The sequence below is a fragment of the Notothenia coriiceps genome, unplaced genomic scaffold, assembly GCF_000735185.1.
Source record: "Notothenia coriiceps isolate Sejong01 unplaced genomic scaffold, NC01 NC01_scaffold00022212, whole genome shotgun sequence".
Lineage (NCBI taxonomy): Eukaryota > Metazoa > Chordata > Actinopteri > Perciformes > Nototheniidae > Notothenia > Notothenia coriiceps.
Genome location: NW_011354913.1, coordinates 128,800 through 140,079, shown reverse-complemented (window position 1 = coordinate 140,079; position 11,280 = coordinate 128,800).

Here is an 11,280-nt window from a genome sequence, read left to right as displayed (position 1 = left end):
AAATGCATGGACCAATGTGATTTTTCTGAGGCATAGATGCCTAGAATTAAAGTAGGTTAATGCAGGCGTCTTTTCAAATAAGGAAAAAACTCCACTCGAGATATTAGGTCAAACTTATAGCTGGAAAATCAAGAAAAATACTTTGCTGTCAAAGTAAATCCTACCCAGAAGTTTTGTCAAACATAACTCTGATAAACAAGGTTCGTAGATGTCTCATTAATGTGTTTGTCTCTGTGCTCAAGAGGCAGTAACTGGCAGCTTCTGACAACATCCAACTTGTTTTAATGCGTTTTTTGCTATTTCCTTTGGGAAGTGTGAAGCTTTTTGTTAAAAAAACAAAAGTGAGTAAATTAGGAGTTGTTTTTAGTGCTCTGTCACCTAATGAGTTGGCAGTGTCTTCGATGTGTTTGGAGGTGACCTCAGTGATGTTTTAAGGCAAGGAACGTAGACCATAAAACAGTGATATATAAAGTATTGTTTGACATAATGTACTCACTGGTTTTCTTGGTATTCAACCTGGAATTATTACTGAGAAATGTCGCTTCACGTTGTAGGGTGGAACAGGGAAGTGGAATGTGTTTAATTCACTAATGCAGGTGTATGGTATTATTATTGAAAGAATCATTTTTGCCCACTGCTCTTGAAGTAACAGATTGTTTTTACTCCTGCTCATTTAAACACAACAGTCAGACAAACCTGCAGTCACACCTGAGTCTCTCCTTGCATTCATCAAGGCCGTATAGAAACCAGCTCCTGTCAGCTGTCAGGGCTAAATGCTCAGGGAGTTGTCCAGGCCCACCCATTGTATCACGGCTCCTGGGGGAGAGTCAGATAAAGGCATGGTTGTGAAGGTGGCACAACAAAAAGAATGAATAAGGTGGCACCTAAATTAGCTCTCTGTATAAGATTCAGAGGAAACGGCTGTCAATCTCCATGGCATTGAGACCCTTTCCCTTTGCCCCTTGATGTCCTAAATTATCTTTTTTTGGTTGCCTGCCTTGTCAAGATGACGTATTAGCCATAAATACATTCACCTGTGGACAGTTATATAACATCATCAAGTGAAAGGTCATCCGTGACGTGCCCTTTGTTGGCTCAACCACAGGGTTTCACTAAGGCCGTCGTTCTCAAATGGGGGTACGGCGGTACGCGGACCCCTAGGGGTAAGTTGGAGTACTGCAGGGGGTAAGTGAGATTTATTTTATGTTAATAAAAAAAAGCAGTTTGGGTTTTATATTAACAGAGTTACGCATATTTCAAAACGTGAAGTGTAATAACTGCAGTGGCCTTCCTGTCACTGAGAATAACAAAGAAGCACAAGCCCATGTGTCTCACTAAATTGTAAGTACAACTTAAAAAGATCAGTTCAATGCAACTACTGTCGTTAGTGTTATTGCATGATGTTAAAATTGGTTGGCCATGAATTTAGTGATGGATTGTAAACATTTGAATAGCATTTAAGTGTTTCTCAGTTACAAGGTTGTTGTTTTAATAAATCAGACACCGATGGTGAAGCGCTGTACTATACCTCTTTATATCACTAACAAATAGTTTTTGCGCTGATCAGGGGGTACTTGGCTGAATCTTTTTTTCAAAGGGGGTGCATTATTGAAAAACGTTTGAGAATCACTGCACTAAGGGACAATTAATAGATTACCGTTTGAATGACACATAGCCGATATTAAAAGAATATTTTAAGGTTTTTTGTTTTTCAAATAGCTTCCATATCATGTAAAACAGTGACTTCCAATCCATAACAGACTGGAAAAATAGGACACTTCCCTTTTCCTGGGTTGTAATTCCTATTTTATTTTTTAAGGAGTATTGTTATGTAGCAGTTTTTTTATTTAAATCTATTGGATCTTTTATACCTTAATTTCATGTCTCCTATTGACCCAAAATCACTGGAGAATTGTATTTCCTCACTTGACAAGTACGACACACCTTTTTTTTCTCCATTGATTTTAGTGCTTTTTCTTTTACTATTGCAAACACACAATAAAACAGACAATGTTGTCAAAGTTAGTCATCATCTAATAGTACACCGTGCTACATGTTTAAAATAACTTTAAAAAATTACAATCGGGTGGGAGAACCTCAGAGATGCAATAACAAAGATCAGTGTCGATGATAACATAGTGGAATTGGAATGTGACAAAAGCCACTTAATCTGGGCTTTAACGGCCCACATATTTCAGGCTGGCTGCTTCATGTTTTTGTGAAGAGCCCTGCATAATGTCTCTTTTTTACTAAAAGTACCTGCCCTTTTCAAAGTGCTCTGCACGTCCCTCCATGTTTCTCTGTTGTGAGTGAATGTCACTCATTCCTCTACCGCAACCTAAATGCCACTTTTATTAAACTTTACAGAATAAATAAAGCAGTTACAGTATCTGCACTTATTCCCATCTGCACTAATTCAATAGGGCAGCTCTTGTCAGGGTTGGGGAAAAATAGGACCCAAATGCAGATTGAGGAGGAAACAAAAGGAGCGAGCTTTATTTAACAAAAGCTGAAAAAAACAAGAATCCATGAACAGGTACGAGGTAGCATCCAAACAAAAGGTGACTGTGACCAACATGAAGGGAGACATGAACGACAAATAATGAACCAACACCGAACACAGGAAGAGACAAGACTAAATACAGGGAGGGGTAATCACGAGACGAGAAACAGCCGGGCAGGGGAGGAGAAACACAAGGGCAACAGGTGAACACAATCAGACAATCAGACACACCAGGGAAACTAACGACAGGGAGGAAGACAAGACACAGGGAAAACAGAATTGCAAAATAAAACCATGACAAGACAGACCAAACTAAAACCGTGACATAAAACTAAGATCGTGACAGCTCTGTAGTTTCAAAAGACTATACATCATTTGAATAGCAGTTTTTGTTTTCACTCACACAGAGACATGGATTCACATAATGTAGACATGAACATACAACCAAATAGGCACACTTGATTTATTCCAGACACAAACTACTGACAACCGCATCATGTTTCATTGTGCATGATTTTTGCAAGTGAGTGTGCCTGTCTGAGGATCAGTGCTTATGGCTGGATCCCCTCTCTCTCTCTCTCTCTCTCTCTCTCTCTCTCTCTCTCTCTCTCTCTCTCTCTCTCTCCCCCCTTTCTCTCTCTCTCTCTCTCTCCCCCCCTCTCTCACCTGTCTCTCTCTCACCTGTCTCTCTCTCTCTCTCACCGTCTCTCTGTCTCTCTCTCTCTCTCTCTCTCTCTCTCTCCCCTCTCTCTCTCCCCCTCTCTCTCTCTCTCTCTCACCTCTCGAGCATAAAGCCATTAGCAGAGTACGNCTTTTACTCCTCTTTTTTTGTTTTTTGCAGTGTATATATTTAGCACATTTTAACATTATTATATGCTGACCTTTAACCTTTGTGTGCTGTTTGGGTCTGTGGGACCCGTTTTCAGTGTTTACTAAAATAACATGTATTCAATTTAATTATTTCAACCTGCTTTATTTGGGGGTGGACCTCACCTCCTCTAGGGGGGTCCTCACCTTCTCTAGGGGGGTCCTCACCTCTTTTTAGAGACTGCTAAAAAGAGGGGGGTCCTCACCTCCTCTAGGGGGGTCCTCGCATCCTCTAGGGGGGTCCTTGCCTCCTATAGGAGGGACCTCACCTCCTCTAGAGAGGTCCTCGCCTCCTCTAGGGGGGTCCGGGGGCATGCATCGATCTGGTGCACTTTGAGCACAACATGAAGGACACAGCTCTCAACACTCAGATGAAAGGGAGCTCTATACTTTTCAATAATCCAATCATCTTTAGAATATGATCACAACCAATAACAAATCATTTAAACTTGTTTATTCTTATCTTATGTTACCTAGTTAGCATTCTTTCTTTTTCGCTATGCATATTTGACTAATCACTCCCCTTTTAAACAGTTTTTTTACTGTCCTAGTACACATTGGAATGATTTCTTACTTTATCTATATTAAATAGATAAAGGTGTGCTCTCCCTAGCTCTCTCTCCCCCTCTCTCTCTCTCCCCCTCTCTCTCTCTCTCTCGCTCTCTCTCACCTCTCGAGCATAAAGCCATTAGCAGAGTACGGTGGCTGTAACAGCTGAAACCATGAGATTTGGAGCAGTGCTGACACGGCTAGTTTCACCCTCGCTCCGCTTTCATCGCGAAGGGATGATTGACTGGTTTTCTCAACACCTGGCCCACTGTTTTGTAAGATAATAGTGAAAAATAATACAGTTACAATATTGAGCGACTGGTTTCTGCTTTTGAAAGATGTATTCGAAGGAAGCTCCGGCAGCTCTGTCGTATGCAGGGCTGTGTTTTTCTAACAGACAGACTTGTCTTATCTCTGCCTTGTCAGAATTTAGAACTCAGCAATATCCCTTAACATGAAAACAATGTTGAAGGCTGGCAAAAGCCTCTGCTGAATTTTCAAAGGAAAATTGCATTCACTGCTGAAAGTACGGATGACTGAGAGCATGAAGAACAAACAAGTGTTTCTGACCTATTTCACCTGCTCAACAAAAAAAAGGGAACAAGCTTAAGGCTTCTTTGCAATAAACTTTTATTCTATTATTGTATAAAATCAAAAAACGAATGAGAGTGTGAAGGAGTGACTCGTAATAATGAACTTATAGAAAGTCTCCAGCTCCCCCCAGCTACATGGAGCTCCATCGTTTCAGCTCATTGTTCACTTTGCTGAATTTATAATAACGTTTTTTCTGCTGTGAATGTTCAAAACAAAGTTTATCTGTTTCCTCTGAATCAGGGAGAATCCTGAGCAACAAAGGCTGCAGATTTGTTTTCATGCAATTTATTTATGTCTATATTTAGTTGGACTTTTAATTATGGTAACTTTGCAATGTCTCCACGCACTTCAAAGCAATTGAAGATGAAAATGAATTTGATATCAGGTGGTGCACGAACGAGGAGCTTGTGGTCTTGGCTTTGTTGACTTTCTACTTAACTCTGCCTGTTATGATGCTGCAACTGTAAAACTGAGTATTTATTCTTTTTATTTTCAGAGGATGGTTATGTCGATATGCCTTTACCCACGTATTGTCATTGTTGGAAGAAGGGCAACATGTGTGAGTCATGTCTGCGGTCCTGAGAGGAAATTAGTTGAATTTTTCGAGGGTTGCTTAAAAAGCTCTAACTTTTAGAGCTGGTTCGTGCTGTTTGGAGCTTTTGGCTGTATCTTCTAATGCATGCTGGGCTATGAGCCTGGTGAGAGTGAGAATAAAAGGCAGAACGTTAACTCAAACTCTGAAGCAAACTTAAACAGAAATTATGCATGACACAAGGTTGTAGGGAAGGGCAAATAGGAGGATACTCATGAATATCAAAGACCTTAAATATGCCCGAAAATATAACTGAAAAAGTCGTATTCATGTTTTGGAATTTGAACTGCAAAAACACAAACTTACTCTTTGCCCCAGGATCCTTGTAATACTGTGAAGGGTGTCCATGAAGACTCTTTTTTACCTCCGCCATGAAGGCTGTTTGTTTTGTTTGTTGTTCATCAGCAGGAGTACATAAAAACTACTAGCCTGATTATTTTCATAAACTGAAGGGAGTAGCATAGGCCAAGACAGAACCCATTACATTTGGAGCTGATCGATTGCCATATCATGGCGGATACTCAAATGATTTTCCACTGCACTTGGCATTACTAGAGAGGGCATGGCCTTGGCGAGCTCCAAGTGCCCCTCCAGTATATCACTGTTATTCATTTGACCTCCTCTATTCAGCTTGTCACTTTGAAAGATGAGGGTATTATGAATGCATTTACTCATCCTCTTAATGCTTTCTATCTAGTTTATCTTGACTTTTATTCTGCTTTTAGGAATTGCCATGTGAAGCCGTTTGTGTCTGGATTTCTGTTTTAGTGTATATACTTATAGTTAGAGAGAAATACAAAGATAGAGGAGGAGGCAGAGAGACAGACAGACGAAAACACTATTAGAGATGCAAAAACAACTTTATCCTGCCTGCTATGCTCACCACCGAAATCATGTCGCACTGACCTTATTAGTTCTTAACTAAGCCTTTTTAGGTTTGGCAAAAAAAAGGGTATATATCAAAGGAAATGGTGATAATGATCCATAATGTGTGTCAAAAGCTCAAGTCTTTTAATGATGAGTCTGAAGATTTGGCCTTAGTTTGGAGACAAAATCAGAGCCCCTTGCTTCATTTCCTGCTTCACATCTGGATATTTAAAGATGCATTTTTTGGTTCTAAGAAATTGAGACTGAGGTGCGGTCCTTGCAGCAACTTCTTTTAGAAGTTTTATTTTAGGATTTATTTTGTTGTTCTAGCTTTTGTGCTGCATTGGTACTTGTGTGGATGTGCTTCTGTTGTCTGTGTATGTGTTAAGTCCATTAAACAGTCACCTCCCTCCCCAGGTTCATGTGAGGAGAGTTCCTTCAAGCCTGTGTCTCCCATCTCCACAATCTCGTATTTATCACTGCAATTAGGCGCTCTGCTGAGCGTGTAGGCCAAGCATTTCTCCTCCACTGGAGAGTCTGCCCTGTCTACCTGCCCGCTGTGTGTGTGTGTGTGTGTGTGTGTGTGTGTGTGTGTGTGTGTGTGTGTGTGTGTGTGTGTGTGTGTGTGTGTGTGTGTGTGTGTGTTGTCAAGAGCTCTTGCCTTTTTGTTGCAGCGTGGATCAAGAAGCCATCAGGGCTTCCTTTGTAGCAAATGTTTTCTTTTGTTCTTGCTGTGTCTGTGTCTGTACTCAGTGACAATATCGTTGTCAGACAGACCTAGCTTAGAGGGCAAAATAAATACAAGGAGAGAAGGAGACAGAGAAACAATGCTGCTGGCAAAGGGCTGAAAAGAATAAAACAGGTGGAAAGATGAATGAGGCTGAAACATAATGGAGTATGCAAAGAAGAATGATGCCAAAAAATTTTAGGAAATATCAGGTAAAGAAAAGTGTGTCTCGCATTAAAACAAAATCCAACAGCAGTAGAAAATGATTCCATATTTAACTCTTGAACATATGTTGCAGATCTAGGGGAGCCCAGGATGTGAAACTAAAGCCAACAGTTTGTGCACAGGATGTACGCAGTGACATCACACTCTGCACCGTCTGCATTGACAACAAAATGGTGAGGGAAAGTGAACAAGATAGAGAGGAGAGGAAGCAGATCAGGGAAGTGAGCAAAGAATAGACGACTGAGAGAGAATAAGATGGGGACGAGAGGTGAGGCAACAAATACTGAGATATAAATAGTCGGACGTCAGAAAAAGATACAGATGAAATTAGTAGGAATAAAGAAAAATGAAATAAGTAGTTTGCAAGTTTACAAATGACAAAATAGCGGATGCCTAATTGCATATTGAAGTAAATCACACAGATGCCTAACTGACAGAATACAGGCATCTGAGCAATCCAATAGTTGTTTTCTATACTTGGCATTTCTCTGTAGAGGACTTTTGGATCAATCTTGTATCCCTTTTATAACTAAATGGTTTTGTCTTATGATCAATATCACATTTTGCAGTTAGCTGTGCAGAAAACCCTTTAAAATTCAAGTGGAATCCACAGTCTTCAATTTTTGAATAAAACATTTGTATTCAGTACAACTACTGCAGATTGTGTCCCCATTAATTAATCTTGCCCAGTATGACACACCTGCTCATATGACAACATGATTATTGTTTTGAGACATAGTTGAAAATTGGGCGACCCCCATGAGTGCAGGGGTAATTGCATTCAAATGAGTGGCTGTGTAACACTTTTGATGTCGGTGGCTTTGATGCTCATGTGAAGGGAAGGGAGATGAGGAGGGGGCCGAAACTAATGGGCAGGAGGGGCAAGCTGGTGCAGGGGATATACATGTATTACATGATTGGGAGAGAAGAAGGAAGATCAATGATGGAGTTTGTAACATGAGGCCAGAGTGTTTCCTTTTTCCAAGCGTTTCTGTTCATTTTAGTACATCACAGTTTGTAGGATACTATAAGTTCAACTAATTAACAAGAAGTGGATAAAGGATAGCCGACAACATTATGTATCAGAAACCCACGGACGAAAGGCTGCACAGATGATTGGAGGAGATAAAAAAAAAAAAAAAGATCTTACCTCAGTCTCACATCTGTGTTCTTGGCTCCGTACGGATCACCAAACTGACTTCAGTGTGATCACAGGGACGTCAAAGGACACCAGGCTATATTTGGTTTGCTGGACTTAGATAGGTCAATAATGAGCTGTCAATACTGAGGACAAGAGAGAGCAAGTCAAGAGACCAGGGAGTAGTCATCGAAATTGCTTCACCTTTCCTTTTTGTTACACCTCGCCAAACTTACTGGGAACATTATTTCATGCCAGGAGTAAAAATAATATCTCTGATTATCCCAAGTGTGAAAGAATACTATGAACATAAAACAGTAAAGTTTATGCCTGGCCCTGGGAATAGTTGCTTGACAAACCATGTAGCAAACTGCATCTGCTTATGGAGACAATGGGATGTGGTTGACAGAACGGGAAAATGCTAAGTGTACTTTGAGTGAAGATATTTTTCACTTAAACTGATATTAACAGTTATTGATGGCGCGTCATAAGGGAATAACTAAAAATAGATTGTAATGAAAAATGGCCATTTGAGTATTCTGATCAATATAAGTCATTCTTAGTCACTGAATGGGATTTTCTTTGACTAAAAACAAAATTGCAAAATACCAGGACATGAAATGTAGCTTATGTTGATAAGAAATGTGTAGAAGTATCCATCTTTCATGCAACTTTTTGTCATTCAAACGCTGTGCATTGGAAAAAGATATGTTTAAACACCTCTAACTGTGAGCTTCAACAAGGATCTCTCATTGTGAGAAGTAATGGTACCACTTTACGAATCCTTTATAAGGGTAGTCTTATTGTAAAGGGTTTATAATTAGGTTATGAATTAGGTTGTAAACACTTTATTAATCATTAAAAACCATTTGTAAACCAGGTCTAACATAGTTTTCATACGTCAACACAGGCTCACTATTTGGCAAGATGACTAAGCCTTATATTGGCTACTTAGCGAGAATCAACTCAGTGAGTAACAGATACCAAGGATGCTGGCTGATGAAGGAGATGAAGTAAGCTAGGTAGCCAATATAAAGCTTAGCAGTACAGATACATGTGGGCTCACTATTTGGCAAGCAACCGGTCACAGTCCCCCTGTTTATCTCATGTCTTATAAAAGCTTATTAATGATTTATAAAGTGTTCACAACCTAATTAATACATTAATTACAAACTATTCGTAAACCCTTTATAAGGGTAGTCTTATTATAAAGTGGTACCGGAGTAGTTACTAGAAGGAATACAAATAGATTTTTCTTATACAATGTGGTAAGCTCAGATGATCTTGATAAAGGATTTAGTCTGCAGGTAATTACTTATCTCAAATTGTCTTCTTAATGCTGTTGTTGATTTATTGAACATATAATAAAGCAGATGTGTCTCCGGTAGGAAAAATAAACAAGACAGTCACAAATGTTCCACTGACACGCAATAAGGCCTGCTTTACTTTGATTTAAATTCATTACACTCTAAATAAAATTCAATATAGCTTTCCAAATGAGCTATTCTTATTTAGGCATGGCACAGTGGGTGAAAGATGGTGTTTCAACTGGCATTTTATTAGCCGCGTGGTCACAATTGACACCGTAGGCTAATTTCCTCGGTTTATTAGTTTTGCAAGAGCTCTAAATGTGCAGCGTGACCCTGTTCTGCTCTCTCCGATTTATCTTGTTACAGATCTGTTGTTCTTGTTTATGTATCCTCCCTGTTATGTGGCAGATGTTCTCTCTCGCGCACATATGGTAAGCAGTCAACTAAAAAAGAGTAAAGTACATGTCCACTCGCTGTTTGCTGCTCTGAATGCTCAGGAGATGATGATGAAAAAGGACAGGGGGGTTTTGGTGTGCATGTGTTTGTGTTATTTTAAATGGAGGCAAGTGCCATGGCCCTGAACCCTTTACATCTATATGTTGTACGAAATTTTAAATGTGGTGTAAACACATTCAGAAGTAGTAGTAGCATATGGTTATAGCATCAAGTAATCAAATGATGTGTTTGCATATTTGTATATTGTTTCTTTGGGCGTGATCAGATGCTAAATTACACATTTTAGACATTAACGACTAGAATAACTTTTTTTATAACATGTGTTAAAATCTTTATAGTGGTTGTCTTGCCCTGAATTGAGTGTTTGAGTACACACTCACCTATGCAGTATCATCAATCTCCCAAGGCTCTTCAGTATATCATGTATATATATATATATATATAATATTGTGTACTGACAGTACTGCATAAAACCTAATTAAGTTAATTTAATAACGTTATGTTGATCAAATATCAAGCAAGAAAACTTTGGAGCTACACAACCCTGGGAAATTCAAATTAAATATTCCAAATCAAAATAATTATTTTACTATTTGTTATGCTATTTGTTTTGGAGGGGACCAAAACATACTTATATATGACTTTAACACATATATATTACTGGATTTAAACCTTGTAAAGTCAGTCAACATTTTATCAATCTCTGCTATTGACTTTAATTCTAAGATGCATCCACAGAATCAATTGAACCTGAAATAAATGTGTCAAAGCATCAGCTGGGAGTATTTAGATGAGAACACAATACACAAAACTCTTCTCCAAACATTTTCAATGCAAATCCCTGTGATTAGTGTTTTCTCCAAATAGACATAGAAGGGGTTTATGCTGTCTGAGTGATATTTAAGATATTGACATTAAAGAATTAGTGTTGCCCAAAGTGCCTCCAAATGCCAAAATCCCCCCCTAGCTTAACGCTGTTTTTCTGTCAAACATCCAATGGAGCACCGACGGGCTTAAACTGTGGATGTGTAAAACATATATGAGACATGAATGTGTGTGTGTGTGTGTGTGTGTGTGTGTGTGTGTGTGTGTGTGTGTGTGTGTGTGTGTGTGTGTGTGTGTGTGTGTGTGGAGCTGCAGAGTGGACCTGTCCTTAGATTTGAGGTGAGAGTCAGGTGTCGTCAGTCCGCATGTGAGCTGTCAGAGTAGGTCCGTGTCTTAGATTTGAGGTGAGTCAGGTGGTCGTCAGGAGTCCGCACTGTAATTGTCCAGTTCAGTGGCACATCAGTGCAATGTCGAGTGTATCTCAGTGGTGAAGCTGGAGAGCCTAAAGACAGCAGCACGACAGCGGACAGCGTTAGACATAAGCGAGACTTGCAACTCCCCGTGGGTGTGCCGAAGCGACATGGAACCAAAAATACGGAGTGCGGTAGTCATGAAAGAGCGGACATA